The sequence below is a fragment of the Gekko japonicus genome, unplaced genomic scaffold (assembly GCF_001447785.1).
Source record: "Gekko japonicus isolate JY-2015 unplaced genomic scaffold, Gekko_japonicus_V1.1 scaffold2183, whole genome shotgun sequence".
Lineage (NCBI taxonomy): Eukaryota > Metazoa > Chordata > Lepidosauria > Squamata > Gekkonidae > Gekko > Gekko japonicus.
In genome coordinates this window covers 83355-99864 of record NW_015175428.1, presented here as the reverse complement: position 1 = coordinate 99864, position 16510 = coordinate 83355, and the positions used below count along the sequence as shown (strand labels likewise).

Genomic DNA, 16510 nt, shown 5'->3' with positions numbered 1-16510 from the left:
CCTGGCCGGAACATCCACTGCAGGGATTCTTTGTAGCCGAGAAGTTTTTTCGCCTTTTCCGAACCTCGACCAGAACATCCGACGGTCAGCTAACACCCTCCCACAAGGGAGATTGGTGTGCCCACCCTCTCTAAGGAGCAGTTCCCATTTTATCTACTCGCCGAAGCTTTCGAATCGCTGGGTGGATGATGAGTTGGGGACAACAGGCTGGCTGCTCACACCAGCGCGGGGCTCGAACTAACACAGTTCAGATGTTAAAACAGTGGGATATACCCACTGTGCCACCGCTCCCCTGTGCCAGATGGGAGTTTGAAGCGAAGAACACGAAGATGATCAGAAAGTTTTCTCATAACAACTAACATAGTAACATATAAACATGGAAGATGAGCAGGAACTCTACATGTTGTGATACTAACACTTGCTGTACTAACATTTACACTAACAGAAATAAGATCTCCTGCTCTTGGTTTTTTAGTTTAGTGTGGTTATCTTTCCTTTATTCCTAGTTGTAGTTTCCCTCCCTAATTTTCTTTGTAGTTTGTAGTTCAATGCAAAATAAAAATATCCCTTTCGGGGGTTTAAAAAAAGAAGAAGCCGGATGGGGGGGGAAAGCTATTACACTATCAGCTGAGTTCCGATAAGATCAGAGCCTTGAACAATGGTTGCCAACTCAGCATAGGGAAATACGTAGAGATTCTGGGGGTTGACCCTGGTGGGGGAGAGTGGGGGTTTTCAAGGGAAGAGACTTCAGTGGGGTATACTGCCATAAAGTCCACCCTCCAAAGCAGCCATTTTCTCCAGGGGAACTGATCTCTGTCTTCTCGAGATAAATTGTAATTCTGTGAGATATCCAGGCCACACCTGTAGGTTGTCAACACTGGAACTTTCAGAGAGTGAGATCGGAAGGAATCCTGTCTCAGAGTTTGTTTTGAGTGTAAACAGGGTAAAACAGTTAATGTTTGGAGACAGGTTTGGACCTACAGCGGGATGGGATGAAAATTCTTTCTTGAGAGATTATACAGGTCTCACAGTCCTGCATTTGTGATAAGGCAAGCTAGCCTAGTGAATGCTTGTGGAAGAGAATGTAGCTGAGGGAAACTGGGCTGGCTAAAGATTTATGGTTTCTGGGAGGAGCTCACGTTTCCACTGTGAGAACCTTATAGCTGTAGGAAGGGCAATATTCAACTCAAAAATAAAGGCTGTTCTCTGTACCCAGGAATAGAGTTTTGCCCTTAAACCAGAGCATCACAGTGTGGTGGCACCGCATGGTGACACCACTTCCAGGTGATGTCATCAAGTTTGTGACATCCCAGAATGCCCATCAGTGCACATTAAGTTTCCCCAGTGCAGAGTTGCCAGTCTCCAGGTGGGGAGACTGGCAACTCTGGAGATCTCCTGGAATTAAAACTGATCTCCAGACCACAAAATTTGTTCCCCTGGAAAAATGGCTGTTTGGAGGGTGAACTCTGTGGCTTTATACCCCACTGAGGTCCCTCCTCTCCCCAAACCAGGCTTCCATCTGGCATCCAGACACAGGGAAAGTATAATACTTAGTTAGGCCCCAAGTGAACCCTTCAAATTAGGATGAGGTATGATTATTGTTTCAACATGATCAGTTGATGTAATCTACATCAGACCTACACAGTGCTAGAGAATTTGAGCCAAGTATTTTGGACATCCAAGGAAGCATACATTTTACCACAGATGAATGACAACTTAGACTGAAAGAAACACACACACACACCCCAATTTCATCATGCTCATAAGTTGTATGAATTGGTCTAAAGTTTTTTCCCCCCCTTAACTGTCTTATCAAAACAACTAATGTACCTTTATCCGGTTATACTAATGTCTGCAACAGCAAGATCCAGGTAAGATCGCTGTGAATTCTTTTAATCATCTGTTAACTGTATTACAAATAGCAAAATTGTCTACAAAGCAGTAATTTTCCAGTCTTTGTCTCCCAACAGAATAATTAAAATAAGAGTGTGAGGTGATTAAGTCCTAATTGGCATATGAAAGACTGAACAGTAAATCTTTAAGCCTCTTTGTAGGAGCTCTTTTCAAAGAAAATCTGCAAATGCCAAGGGGAATTTTTAAAACCCTTTTGATAAGAAAGCATACTAGTAACATTGGAGTATTTTGTAAATGTATCTCAGTATATCTTGAAGAATCTGTCTCCAATTCAAATTCAACCATTTCAGTATATTTAATAGAATGGGGTTTTTTTTTTTGAGATTTTGCCTAGATAGCTTTCACTGAACACATACAAAGATGAGAGCATTCTGCTGCAAGTACTACCTACCCTAAGAATGCAGTGCATCACAAGAGAACTGCATGACGAACAAGCGGCCTTTTGAAGGCCTAGAAATAAGATACAGGTAGCAAAAATATGCATTTTTGTGTCCAGCCCACTTTAATGGCCACAAGCTAGGCGGAATATGGGGGAATGCAACTTATGAAGTAGTGTTACTTTAGGATTGCCAGGCTGTCCCTTCTGGGTTTCCTAATGATTCCCACATGGAGTTTACCTTTCACGGCTGCTACATACTGGAAAAATATGTTCATTGAGCTTTTGAGTATAAGTTTAGTGTTGCCAACCTCTAGGTGGGGCCTAGAAATCTCCCAGAATCACAACTGACCTCCAGACTACAGACGTCAAGTCCCCCGGAGAAAACGGCTGCTTTGAAGGGTTAACTCTATAGCATTATACCCTGCTGAGATGCCTCCCCTCTCCAAAACCTGCCCTCCCCATGAATTTCCCTACCCAGAACTGGTAAACCTAACTTCAAGAATTGTTTCTTTACTTCATTGATACCTAGGGTTGCCAGGTCCCCTCGGGGGGCAGGGAAACCCCCGCTTGATGGGTCCATTACCCACCAGCCTGGATCGGGTCGCTGGGGGGAACCCCACCCCCAAATTGCCGGGACCACGGAAACGTGCCTGGCGTGATAACGTCGCCTCTATGGTTTTCCCTCGAATGATAGTGGTCCTGCCCCCAACGTGCCGCTTCTAGGTGATGTCATTGAGGGGCAGGCACTTTGCTCCCGGAGATGGCTAGTAACTCCCGGAGATGGCCAGGACTCCCCCCACTGCAGCTCTGGTAGGACTTGGCAACCCTATTGATACCCCATCTTTTTCCACAATGGGGACCCACACAACAGCTAACAGCTTTCCTTTCCTCCTCCATTTTACCCTCACAACAAGCTTGTGAAACAAATGTAGAGTCCAGTGGAACCTTTAAGACCAACAAAGGTTTATTCGAGGTATGAGCTTTCGTGTGCGTGCATGTTTTAGCCTTCATGCACTATACAATGCACACATGATATTTTTCTCAAAGATATCATACACGCCCATAAGGGTTTCTGATGTCATCTTCATGGTCTTATTCTCATGCAGATAGTGGTTACTGTGTGAAATATAATTGCAAGGCAACAAAAGCAGTTTTGAGTTTTTTATGAAGTAAAAGTATCCACCTTCCAGCAGCCTCAGACCTCTGCCATTTTGTAAACCTAAAATTATGCAGCAAAAAGCACTGTTCTGTATGCAACCATGAAAAAGATCTTTTTAGAGAAGCAACTGTATTCTTCTTGCAAGACAGTTCCAGTCCCAATTCAATCAGATCTCCTGAGTAATACCCCCAAAATAGAGCTTACCTAGTGCAGAAAGTCAATTTCCTGAACTAGTGCTCAAGTTGATCTCTACAAAGGACTTCCAGTCCCTAGAAGATCAGAGTTCAGACCAAAGCTTCAAGCAGCATAAAACGCCTCTGCAACTGAAATACAGCCAACAAGCTTGCTCCAGAGAATGGCCTGAAGGCCATGATGTAAGCTCTGGTTACTATGGAAGCTAAACAGGTTTGGTAAACTACTAGAGTGAGAGATCACCTGGGAGATCTAACTAAGCCAGTTATGAAACTTCAAAAAGTAAATGTCCCCACACATGGAGCATTCCAAGGATTACGGTTTCACTGCTGTGGCTAAATTTAAGTCAAGTAAGTAGGGCTGCCAACCCCAGGTTGGAAAATATCTGGAGATTTGGGGAGGGGAGGGAACTTGGCAAGCTATAATGCCATTGAGTCCGCCCTCCAAAGCAAGACATTTCCTCCAGGGGAACTGATCTCCGTAGTATGGAGATCAGTTGTAAACCCAGGAGATCTCTAGGCTCCACCTGGAGGTTGGCAACTCAGGAATTTCGAGTCACACATTGAATGCAGTTCACCATTGGGCACTGGCATGGAAGGTGATCTTGCTTATCTGCACAGGCAGTAACGCTTCCTAAGATCAAGTGTGTGTGTGTGTGTGTGTGTTTCCAGATCATATTGGTGAGTGCATTCAGTGTGTGACTTGAAATTCCTTCTCTCAACCGAAAGTCAGGCCAAGAAAACTTTCTGTTTTCATTAAGTTCTGCAAAGCTCCTATTAAATGAGCAAATGTGCTCTGTCAACTGGGGATGCCAGCCACCAGTTGGGACCTGGGGATTCCCTGGAATCACAGCTCATCTTCAGACTACAGAGATTAGTTCCCCTGGAGAAAATGGCTGCTTTGGAGAGTGCACTCTGTGCACTGTACTCCACTGAAGTCCCTGTCCTATCCAGACTCCACCCCTAATTCTCCAGGGGTTTCCCAACCTGGAACTTGCAACCCTACCCCCCCCACCTCCCGCTAGTGGCCAGAGGGAACTGGCAACCCTACTTTCAAGTTATTTGTTACTTGTTCAAGATTTTAAGAATGTTGTTTTCAACATATAACAATGTTAGACTGTAGCAATATTTAGAACGCAATCACAAGACACTGTAAATTATATTGACTCATATAATTTGTTAATAAAACATATAATAAAAATAAATGGCTCCTCAAATATAATTTTCTTAGACACTGAATTTATTGGGTTGGATAATGTGATCAGCCCAGTTAAAAAGGCGTCATGTCTTCTTCTTTTCCGGCCTTAAATCTGTCTCCCAGACAAATTGGAAAATGGCCTGTTTGGGTACTAAATGTTTAAGGTGAGGGGTGGCCGAGCATAAAGATTTCTATGATGCACAAGGCTCTACTATAGAAGCTTTTACTGCTGACAGCCAGTGCGGTGTAGGGTTGCCAGGTCTGACTCAGGAAATATCTGGGGACTTTGGGGGTGGAGCCAGGAGCAAGGATGTGCCATAACTTTTGTGATGTCACTAGGGTTGCCAGGTGAGGCCAGCAAGCCAGAAGGGAGTTCTGGCCGTCACATTTAAGCATCCCTTTTAAAAGCATTCCTTTTAAATACTTTCCCTCTATTGGAAATAATGGAGGAGGGGGCACCTTATTTTGGGGGCTCATAGAATTGGACCCCCAGTCCAATCTTTTTGAAACTTGGTGGGGGTTTTCCAGGAGTGGCACCACCAGCTATGCTGAAAATTTGGTGCCTCTACCTCAAAAAACACCACCCCCAGAGCCCCAGATGCCCACAGATTGATTCTCCATTATACCCTATGGGGACCAGTCTCCATAGGATATAATGGAGCACCCAGCAGCCATCCCCTCCCCCTGCTTTCTGACAGCCCTGTAGCAGAGGGAGGGGCTCCAAACCAGGGGATCCTCTGCCCCCAACTGAGGATTGGCAACCCTAGTGCAGTATAGTAGTTGGAGTGTTGGACTAAAACATGGGAAGCCTAGGTTTGAATCCCTACTCTGCCATGGAAGCTTGCTTGGGTGACCTTGGGCAGTCAACTAGGTATGCCAGGCTCCCACCTGGCACCCCCAGGAGGATCTGGTGAGTAGGGACAGAAGTGGCAACTTCATACCGCCATGCAGTACCACTTCCAGTGAAAAACCAGAAGTGGCGTCATGATGTTAGGGTGACAATCTAGGATTCGTCAAAAACTATATGGTTAAACCATAGAGATTTTGGTGACAATCTAGGATTTGTCAAAAACTATATGGTTAAACCATAGAGATTTTGGCAAATCTTTGTGTGTCCACCCCCAGTGTGAAACCAAAAGTGAGGTCACACACTGGCTTGGTGTGGCAGTTCCCTCCCCACATCTTCCCCTTATCCACCGCCCGCCTGCCAGCCTTTGAGGTCCCAGCAAGCAATGGAGAGGAAGCCCAGGATGTCCGGCATCCCTATCTGTCACTCATTTTCTAAATAAATAAAATGTGTGGTGATTTGCTATGAGTTTTCAGTACTGCAGAAAACGTGTTCTGCACATTTACACTGTTTTGTTAACTGTTTCATTGCACGTTCCAGACTGAAACAAGCCCAGGGCTGAAATTAGCCATGGGGTAGAAGAAAAGAACACACACAAAAAAGGCTGGGCCAGTTATATGTGTAGTATATCGGTTATGTCCTGCATCTGTTGAATTTCTATAAGAGAGGGATTCCTGAGCAAACTAAGCTAGAGTTCATTTATCAGCCTGCAAAAATCTATATCCATCTGCTTGGATGATGCACTGGAACTGGTCTGACTGAAATGCCAAACCACTACAGTGCTATTCAGTGACTGTTGTAAAGATTGCTACCTATTTGCTCAGTAACAAATGTTTATTGTTTGATAGATCAAATATACCTACAAGGATGTTTATTTCTTCCAAATAGTTCAATACATATTTCTAGTTTCCTTATAGTCATCCACACGATGGGCCACGTGAAATTGATCCAGCAGTAATTGCTGCTCATGGAGGGGATTTCTGTCCCTAGCATGGGACTGCCTTGCCCTCCCCACCACCACCACAGCTTGAAAGGCTCCCCAAAATGCTGCTGCTGCAAGGCCAGGGGACCCATAAGGAATTGCATGAGGGTTGAGCTGAGGGTCTGCAGTTCAGGCAGAATCTGCAAAAACCCTTCCTTCTGTTTGCGGAAATTCCCTGCTGTATATGAAACTTACACTGGACGAATCGTGAAGATAATCAAGTACACGGCACAGTTAACATTGTTGGCCATAGTATTTCAGTGCTAGTTCACCCATCCTTAGCAAAATTTTCTCTTTTCTTGTAGAGATCTTAAATAAGCTCCTCAACTTACTGGCATGGCTGAAAACTGTACATTTTACTGTGCAACCAGTAAGCTTAGACAGGAGTAACTCTGCACAGTTTTAAGTAAATCACAAGCACATTGCATTTAGTATTTTCATGTTTTTGTGTTTTTGTTTCATTATTTTGATTTATATCCCGCCCTTTTGGCAAGCGGGCTCAGGGCAGCTCACAATATGGTACAAATGCAACGTTCTGGAACAGAGCAGAATAAGAGCCATTTCACCCTGACAGGCAGAAAAAAGACCACAAAAGTATGTATAAAAAAATCTGTGATTGCCTGCTTCCCCCCCCCCCCCCCAGCAGCTTTGGAAGGTGGCAATTATGAGCAGAGGAGCAGGTATTTAACCCTTTCTTACCTTGAGGGAATCCAGAAGCATGTTTGCAAAGGTACACATGGCTGGGACCCCACAGAGGAAAGACTGTATGGGACAGGCAAGAAAAGATTAATTGCCCTTTCTCCTCCCATTGTTTGCCAACTGAAAACTGCTTCCTCTCAGACTTGTCTACATACCTGCATGCTACATATACTTTGGTCTGTTAGAGGACATAGTCAACTTCAAAGAATTATGCCGTCTCCCCAAAGGATAGCCCTGCTATATTTGTTAGTTTGTTTAAAGCATTTGTATGTCACCTTTAGGAGCTGCGGTGGCTCAAGTGGTTAAGATGCTGAACTGCAGGCTGTGGAAGGTTGGTAGTTCAGCAGTTCGAGACCTGAGTGTGCTGCATGACGGAGTGAGCTCCCGTCTCTAGTTCCAGCTCCTGCCACCTAGCAGTTCAAAAGCAAGAAATTGCAAGTAGATAAATAGGTACCACTTCAGTGGGAAGGTAACAGCGTTCCGTGCGCCTTGGTGTTTAGTCATGCTGGCCACATGAGCACGATAATGTCTTTGGACAGCGCTGGCTCTTCGGCTTTGAAACGGAGATGAGCACCACAACCCTAGAGTCGGATTCGACTGGCTTTCGAGCAAGGGAACCTTTACCTTTACCTATGTCACCTTTCCACCAAAACAGGGTCCCATATTTGAAACCAAGGGGTACTTAAAGATCACAGTGGTGAGCATTCCACCCAAACAGTATAATATGGATATATGCCACAGGGAGCTCCCACTGTGTGACGTGGCCATAACCAAGAATCCCAGGAAATATAGTTCAGATGCCAAATTAAGCCCAGTTTGTTCCAAGCATGGAACCCATACGTTAGAGGGGAAATCTCAATAGTAACTTGTATTTAAGCAGTTGAGAGCACTTAACACATGATTAACAGTAGGGAATGTTGAGGGAATGTTCTTATGAACTGTACTGAATACAATCATGGTCCGTTCTGTCTCTGCTGTTTGATCATCTACCAGGGAAGGCTATCAAGAGGAAGTTCTGCAATACTGGATACATACTATTTAGCCATACTGGCCTACCCAACACATTTTACCACCATTACACAATCCAAGGAGTACGCCTATGTTTATACTATCAGGCCTTTAAAAACTGTGACCCAAAGACAATGTTGGTGGCTTGGGCTGCCAAGAGGCCAGTTCTGCTAAGATGGCTGTTTAATGGTTTGATCTCAACTCTGAATTGCCACAAAACATCCTCCCTTCCTAGAAAGACGCAGGCATGCTCCCCAATGAGTTTTCAGACATTTGAGAAGCAATTGTGCATCACTGTAGGGTTATATGGCTGTTAAGCCTGCAGTCTTTTTATTGTTCAGGATATAAATCTAATCCGTGAGTTAATGTCTGAAACTTGTGTTATTTTACAGTAGCAAAATGCCTGTGTAATGGAGCAAGAGCTTGTAAACCGAAGGACACTTGCCAGGTAGGTACAGCACATCTTTATGTGTCCAGCACACAGACACACTGCCAGGGCCCCCCCCCCCAAGATCCAAAACAGGCCTCCTTCTCACGTCACCAAACCCCCATGCAAAGATCATATGGAAACCAACTGTATGACATGCCCAGCTCCAAAGGTCTGCAGGATAGCAACCACAGCCCCTGGAACTGTCCCCTCATCTCCCCCCTCCTCCCCCCCCCCCCCCCCCGCCTGTACACTGCTACAAGATCCTTGCCATTGAGGAAAAGGGACAGTTTGACCTCACCACAAAATGCATCTTTCTTCTCCTCATACAAAATGATGGCAACCATTTATCTGTACAGGAAACATTAAGAGGTGCAGTCATGGACAGTGTTCCCTCTAAGCTGAGTGAGTGTGAGCTAGCTCACAGTTTTTTAGCCTCTGGCTCACACATTTTTGTCTTAGCTCAGGAAGGATGGCTCCAGAGCAAACTAATTCATACAGCAGCCAAATCGCTCGCTCACAGCTTTCATGCCAGTAGTTCACAAAGTAGAATTTTTGCTCACAAGACTCCAAAGCTTAGAGGGAACATTGGTCATGGATACTGTTGGGGTTGGGGGTTAAAGATGCTTCGTGTGATACAAATATGCGGTCATACCATTGATCCATTTGGCCGGTATCTTCTATTCTGAGTGGCAGCAGCTGTCCAGCCTTTCAGGCAGAGAAAAGTACTTGCTATCTGAGGTCCTTTAGCAGGTGATACTGACTCCGGGACCTTCTGCATGCAAAACAGGCTCTCTTCCATTTCCTCCAGGAGAACTTACCTATGCAATCTGGAGATCGGTCCTCCTAACTCCAGAAGAACTCTAGGACCCCTGCAGGTTGGCAACCCTGGTTACAACTGATCTCCGGGCTACAGAGATCGATTACCGTGGAGGAAATGGCGGCTTCCAAGGGTGGACTCTATGGCATCACATCCCCATTGAGCTCCCTCCTCTTCCAAAACTCTGCTCTTCCCAGGACCCCCCCCCAATCTCCAAGAATCTCCTAACCAGCGTTGTCAACACTAGTAGCTACTGCAGAACAGACCCAATGTAGTTCTATCAATAACAATCTTCAATAAATGGCATAAAAAGTGAGAGGTACAGTTTGGTGTAGTGGTTAGGAGTGCGGACTATAATCTGGGAGAACCGGGTTTGATTCTCCACTCCTCCATGTGCAGCTGCTGGGTGACCCTGGGCAAGCCACAGTTCTCTCAAAGCTGTTCTCTCAAGAGTATAATTCTTTCAATTATCATAAGACAAGCAAATGGTATAATGAGTTTTTGGCTTATCTTTAAATGTATTTAAAATATTTGTTGATAATCATAAAATTGATGCTTGTTACTAGTACTCCTATATATATAATTTTTAAGAAATATATTTTTGAACATCCAGCTATGTACAATGTGACATGATTCACGAATGTTGATGAAAAATGATTATTTATAATAACTTGCTTGTAATAAAAGTTATTTTGCATTTTAAAAAGAGCAGTTCTCATAGAGAGCTCTCAGCCCCACCTACCTCACAGGGTGTCTGTTGTGGGGAGAGGAAGGGAAGGAGATTGTAAGCCGCTCTGAGACTCTGAGTGAAGGGCAGGGTATAAATCCAGTTTCTTCTTCTCCTCCTCATCAGTTTTTACATGCCAGTTTCCTCAGGAAAGTAAGTTCAACAGCCTCTCAGAAGGCTACAAGCAACATTCCAGCACTGGAATTACCACCTTTCCTTGCCCAACTTCTGGGCTTCAACTTCCATTCACCTGGTTCAGTAACGTTTACCTTTCCCCTGTTCCAGTTATTATCACTGCAGGTTTCCCAGGTGCCTCGAGTAGAAGCTTTGTGAAACAGCCTTGTAACTGATATAATCATCCTCAAGGAGCCAAACAAGTTTTCTTCAACAGTGTGCATTAAAAAGTGACACACCTAGGGCAAGAATTTAACATGTGTGTACAGCTCTTTGTCCTACCTGATTGTAAGGATTGGCATAAAAAAACCCTTTTCTGCTGTTCAGCTGCCAAATGCCAGATGTTCAAAACACAGGACGTACAGTAAATGGCCAATATCAGAAGAAATTTCACAATCCCAGCCTAGACTGGGAAGAATTCCAGGGGCAGGCCTGAGAAGTGCCATATCATTTCCCTGCCGACATGACAGGGCAGCCCAACTCCTTTGTATCTCACCATGCCAAGATAAGCAACCTACTATTTCGGCAATGCATTTTCCCCAACACCTTTCACAGAAGTGGAAGCAAAACTCTTGTCATTTAGGCCTGCATGAGCCCTTGCAAGAAGTTCCTTTTGCCTAATGCATCTTTCACCCAGCTAAAAAGACCTCTCATTTTGTTCCCTTGGAGAATTAGGTTAGGGGGATTTGTGCCAAAGAAATGATTTCATTATTGGACAGGGTTGCTAGGGAGTTAATGGGATGGTGTGGAAATGCTAGATGGCTAATAAGCTAAGCAGAATTTATAATGGCAGGTACAAGAGGGAAGCCTGTGGAACTAGATCCTGGGTGAAAATAAAATGCAAAAAGGATGAAACACAAGTTATAACGGAACACCAGAATTGCCAGTGTGTACAAATGCTGAAAACATAATAGACTGTGCCAAACCTAGTCGCCGACAACCCTCCCCCAAAATGAAAAAGTCTCAAAATCACAATAGTAGAAGTCACTAATAAATATTACCATAGAAAGAAATCTGGTTTCTCCAGTTGGCTGCAAGCTGGACAAAAAGTGCGTTGAATCCAGACTAAACTAGCAATTTTTATCAATTTCCCTTTCCCTCTGTAGGGACTACACACACACACACACACACGTTACTCTTTACTGCCCTGTCCCCCAGAAGCAGTATTTTATGGAGATAAGTGAGCTTCAGGGAGAAGGGGAAGGCAGGAAAGCACATATCCATCGATGGAAAATTTAGTCTGGATGCAACTCTGAATAGGCAAACCTTTAGTGCAGGGGTCCCCAGCCTTTCTGATCCTGTGGGCATCTTTGGAATTCTGACACAGGATGGTGGGCGCAACCACTAAGAGGCTGCTGTGGGAAGTGGAGCCATGCATACACCCAGAGAAAGTCCAAATGCCGGGGAGAAGAAGGGTAATTTTAAAAATGCACTGGGAAAGAGGAGTGACAGAATAAAACTAATGCAAGTAGCAGCAGCTGCTGAAGCAACATTATTTTAATCTGCACAGCCATTTGGATCTCCAATAACCTATCAGAAGCCGTGTTGGGCAAGAGTTCCACCTGGCTCCACCTGCTTTCTGAAAACACTTGGTGGGCACCAGGTCAGGTGTTGGCGGGCACCATGGCACCCATAGCACCACGCCGGGGACCCCTGCTTTAGTGTGCTAGCAGATAGGGAACTTCTAAAGATGAGGAATGGCATATATAGTGAAAATATAAAATCAGGGAATAGGGAAAGGTGAAACAAAGTTTGAAATATATATTTAAAAGGCTTGGGAGGAAAGCTTCTCTTTTCCCTCTCACACTGTTCCTTCCTTTGGTATTAAAAGGATAATGCTAAATCCTGCCTGTAAAGGTAAAGGTAAAGGTTCCCTTGCTCGAAAGCCAGTCGAATCCCACTCTAGGGTTGCGGTGCTCATCTCCGTTTCAAAGCCGAAGAGCCAGCGCTGTCCGAAGACGTTTCTGTGGTTATGTGGCCGGCATGACTAAACACCAAGGCTCACAGAACGCTGTTACCTTCCCACTGAAGTGGTACCTATTTATCTACTTGCAATTTCTTGCTTTCGAACTGCTAGGTTGGCAGGAGCTGGAACTAGAGACGGGAGCTCACTCCGTCATGTGGCAGGATACCCTACAACCTGTAAGTCTGAACTCTTAACCTTGGCTGTGTGGGGCTGATGCATTTCTAAGTACTGAATGGGACACACTGAACATGGTCAGAAGAATTCACACCTCATGCTCCAGTTCTAGACATTGGCAACCGGGTTCCACAAACACTCCATCATTCCCTGATGTCCAGTAGCTTTTAAAAATGGTATTGCTACCACTTGGTGTAAAAGATTCTAGAGCAGATGAGAATACCCTGCCATCCACTGTTGTAGAAGAAGGAAATGTACCCATGTTCATTTGTCTCTCTCCCCCATAGTCTTAGGCATCTCTCCCATACACCTGCTGTAGCAAACTGGACTTCCATTCTACCTCACCGCAAGCTGTGAAGGAGCTAAGGGTCTGATGAAGTTTATAGGTCTGAAGGCTCAGCAGCTGTTAACAGTTTGTGTCGGACTCCTTCAGAGCTTTTAGAGATCAGGCCTCATAGCCAGGTTGACAGCTGGCAGCCCAAGCACTGCAGAGTTTCGAAGGTGACAGTGTTGCAACTTCTAAAGAGGTTTGTTGCCTCCGGAAACCTAGATACTAAAAGTGGGGAGGATGGAGTTTCTGTGGTCAACCAAACAGCAGTGGCCCCAGTCTGAGAGCAAGAGAGGTCTGCTCTACAACTCTTTAGTCACTTTAGTCCTGGTCATAAGATTTTGCCCAGGATTATGTTTTCTTCATGCAATATTTTCACAGCAATATTGACAAATTCAGCGTTCACTGCGATCCCCTTCAACTGTGATTGGAATGTGCATACTGTGGAGGGAGTAGAGTTGCCAGACTCCAGACCAGGCCTGGAGATCTCCCAGAATTATGACCGGTCCCCAGACTGCAGAGATCAGTCCCCCTGGAGGACATGGCTGCTTTGGAGGGTGGACTCCATGGTATTATACCCTGCTGAGGTTCCCCTCCCCTGGCTTCACATGGCAACCCTGCTAAAATGCAGATTTACCTTGCTTCTTTTCTTTGGCCCCCTGAGCCATTCAGGAAATGTCTCTGTTTCTCCTCAGAATGAATTTACACAATGGTTTTACTGTCACCGTGCAGCACACACCTGTGGACTCTGTGGTTGTGAAAACAACTCTGAATATTACTGAGGACTTCTCCCATGAGGAATATGAACCGACTGACATGTAGCCTGAACTCACACTGAACCCACCAAAAGGCCAGGACACATGGCTAATCGCTACAAGTTTAAGCATCTGAGAGTGACTGGGGGTCACTCTCCGGGGAGAGTGAAAACGGTTGGCGAGAAAACGGTTGGAATGGCTATGCTAACATATCCTAGCTCTCTCTTCCCACATGTATAGGGTTGCCAAATGTCCCCCCCCCTCTCTCTTTTTTGGTGTCTATTCTCTTTTGGGCTCTTTGTAAAAAAAAAAGATGAAAATGTCCTGTTTTGGGGTTGGAAGATCAGGAATATTCCTAGTTAATGGCAATGATCACAGCTTGAATAGTAGGGGTATTTAAAGTGAGGTTTGTCATACTGATCACTTGTTTGAAGTAGTCAGTCTGACTCTGGAAATAGGTCCTCTTTTTTGCTGTTCAAAATATGGTAACCCTACACATGCATCATTTGTTTTCCCGTGATCTTCTCCCACTCCCTTCTATATAGAATATGACATTCTTCCCATCAGCAAGTTCCCAAGAGCAAATTACTGTGTATTTTCGTACCCTGATTTCCCCCCCCCTCATACTTGGACAGTCGCTTATCTGCTAGGACTGTAGCTAGTTTTGAGATTTAATCCAGTTCTTTACATCAGTGGAATGCTGCCTCTTTTGCAAGAGGTGTAAGAACTCTGCAACCAGAAGCCAGGATGGTAATTAATGCCTGGAATCCTATGTGACAGCTTGGCTGCTTACACTCAAGCCATCTGCTTTTTTGGCAAGCTGCCTCTTTTGCAAGGTGATCTAACTTTACAGTGATCCAGAGAGGAGCAATGTGAGAGGGAAAAAAATCATTTGTCCTTCCTTTGACATAAAGTATATCCATCCAGTCAAACTTTTCTCGCTTTGTTCATGCCACTAGATTTGCTGCGTGACACCAGCAAGCCTAAACAGTTCATACTGCCATAGTATATATGTTATAATTAGGACCCCTAGAAACTGGTTGAGAACACTAATCTGTCATCAGCCATGTTTCCAGACATTATGCTAGAACAAGCCTCTTACTGAGCCTCTGCTCAGTAAACAAAAAGTCCTTTATCTGAATTTTTCGTTTACTGATCAAATATGGAACACCACTGAAGACCTTAGCCAAGGTTATAACTGCCATGACAAACTTCAAATGCGAAGCAGAAACAATGTGGCATAGTGGACAGAGTGCTAGCCATGGAGCAGGGAGATCTGCGTTCAAATCCCTTACTGAAGGCCATTGCATCCATGGCATCAAAACCAAGTTCGCCACTGAGGGTATATTTCCCCGGAGAGATGCAAATGGTCATCTAAGAAGTGTCACCTGTACACTAATACTGGCACAAATGTATTTGTTGCATTTGCACTAACTTGTTCACATTTCAAAGCATAAAATGTATTTGCTGTGCAGTGCAGACTGTCTTGAAGTCTCTGCCTTGCGTGTTTGTTTAAAACTTTTACAGCCCACCTTACCCCCCTCAGACTCAAGGCAGCCAACAATGCAACACCAGATTGCAAGGACACAAAACATAACAATCCAATTAACTCAATTAAAACATGCACAGATTAAAAACCACATTGAATTTAAAAAAACAAACACAGTCATAATCAATCAAAACAGTTTGCCTTCCACCAAATGCTCTCTGGAATAAAACTGTCTTGCACATCTTCCTAAACACAGCAAGTGAAGGCACTCTTTGCACTCACTTGGGTAGGCCATTCCAGCCAGTGACCTAGCTGTTGCCATACAATCTTAAAAGAGGGGCACCAGAAAGACAAAACTGTCAAGAGCATAGCAGGAGTGTTCTTTTGAGAAAAGTGGATTACAAATGAAGTGATTCAATTAAAGAATAGGCACACTGGTCAAGGCTCTACAAACATCAAAAAGAAGATAATCAAAATAGATTTCTAAAAACTGAGATTCAAGAAGTGACATAGGGTGACTCTAGGAATCACCAGAAGTTCTATAATTTCACCATAGACTTTCTGTATTCCTAGAGTTACCCTATGTAACTTCCAGGTTTCTCCCCCCCCCCAGAAGTGGTATAGCAGCACTTATGATGCTGGTGGGCTTTTTTTCTTTTCTCTTGCCACTGCTCAGAGTGGCAACAGCCAGAGTTCATTTCGGGGGGGATTGCGGGGGATCGCAGTTCCCCCGGGTGAGGTACGGGGGGGATCATGACGAAGCCCAGCCCCCTGCTTCCGGCTGCTCCGCTTCCGGCCCTCATTCAGCCAGGAGGAGGCAGGAGAAGAGGGAGGGTAAGTTGCTTCCTCCCTGCCTCTCCCCACCCCTGCCTGCCTGGGGCCAGGGAGGGCCTTCTCGGGGCTTCCTTGCACTCCCACCGGCCTTTTAGGTCCACCGCCGGGCCCCTCATGGGGCTCAGCAGTGGAGCTGCAAGGCCGGCGGCGGCCGGGACCGTTGGGGGCGGGGTGTGTGGCCTTATGACACACTTCCAGTGATGTCAGGGGGTGTGGCATATGCTAATGAGTTATGCTAATGAGTACCCCTAGCTCTTTTTCTACGAAATGACCCCTGCAACAGCAACTAGGGCAAAAGAACTGGCAGCCTTGAAACAAACCATGCAATAGGACTAGGGCCGCAAAAATTCGAAACAATGCAAAAAAAAAAGTCATAAACAATGCAAAATAGATTTACAAAAGTAAAACAATGCCGTAAGATATATAAACACACATATTT

At 44.9% G+C, this 16510-nt stretch overlaps 1 long non-coding RNA gene across 2 annotated transcripts in view; it reads left to right on the top strand.

Moving 5' to 3' along the window:
• LOC107122697 overlaps positions 1 to 14004 on the top strand; it is a 17225-nt gene extending 3221 nt beyond the window's left edge. For both annotated transcript variants that reach the window (XR_001482932.1, XR_001482931.1), the window contains exons 2-3: positions 8770 to 8825; positions 13689 to 14004. This is a non-coding gene — a long non-coding RNA (uncharacterized LOC107122697). The remainder of the gene's footprint in view (positions 1 to 8769; positions 8826 to 13688) is intronic.
• Positions 14005 to 16510: the final 2506 nt, after the last annotated feature.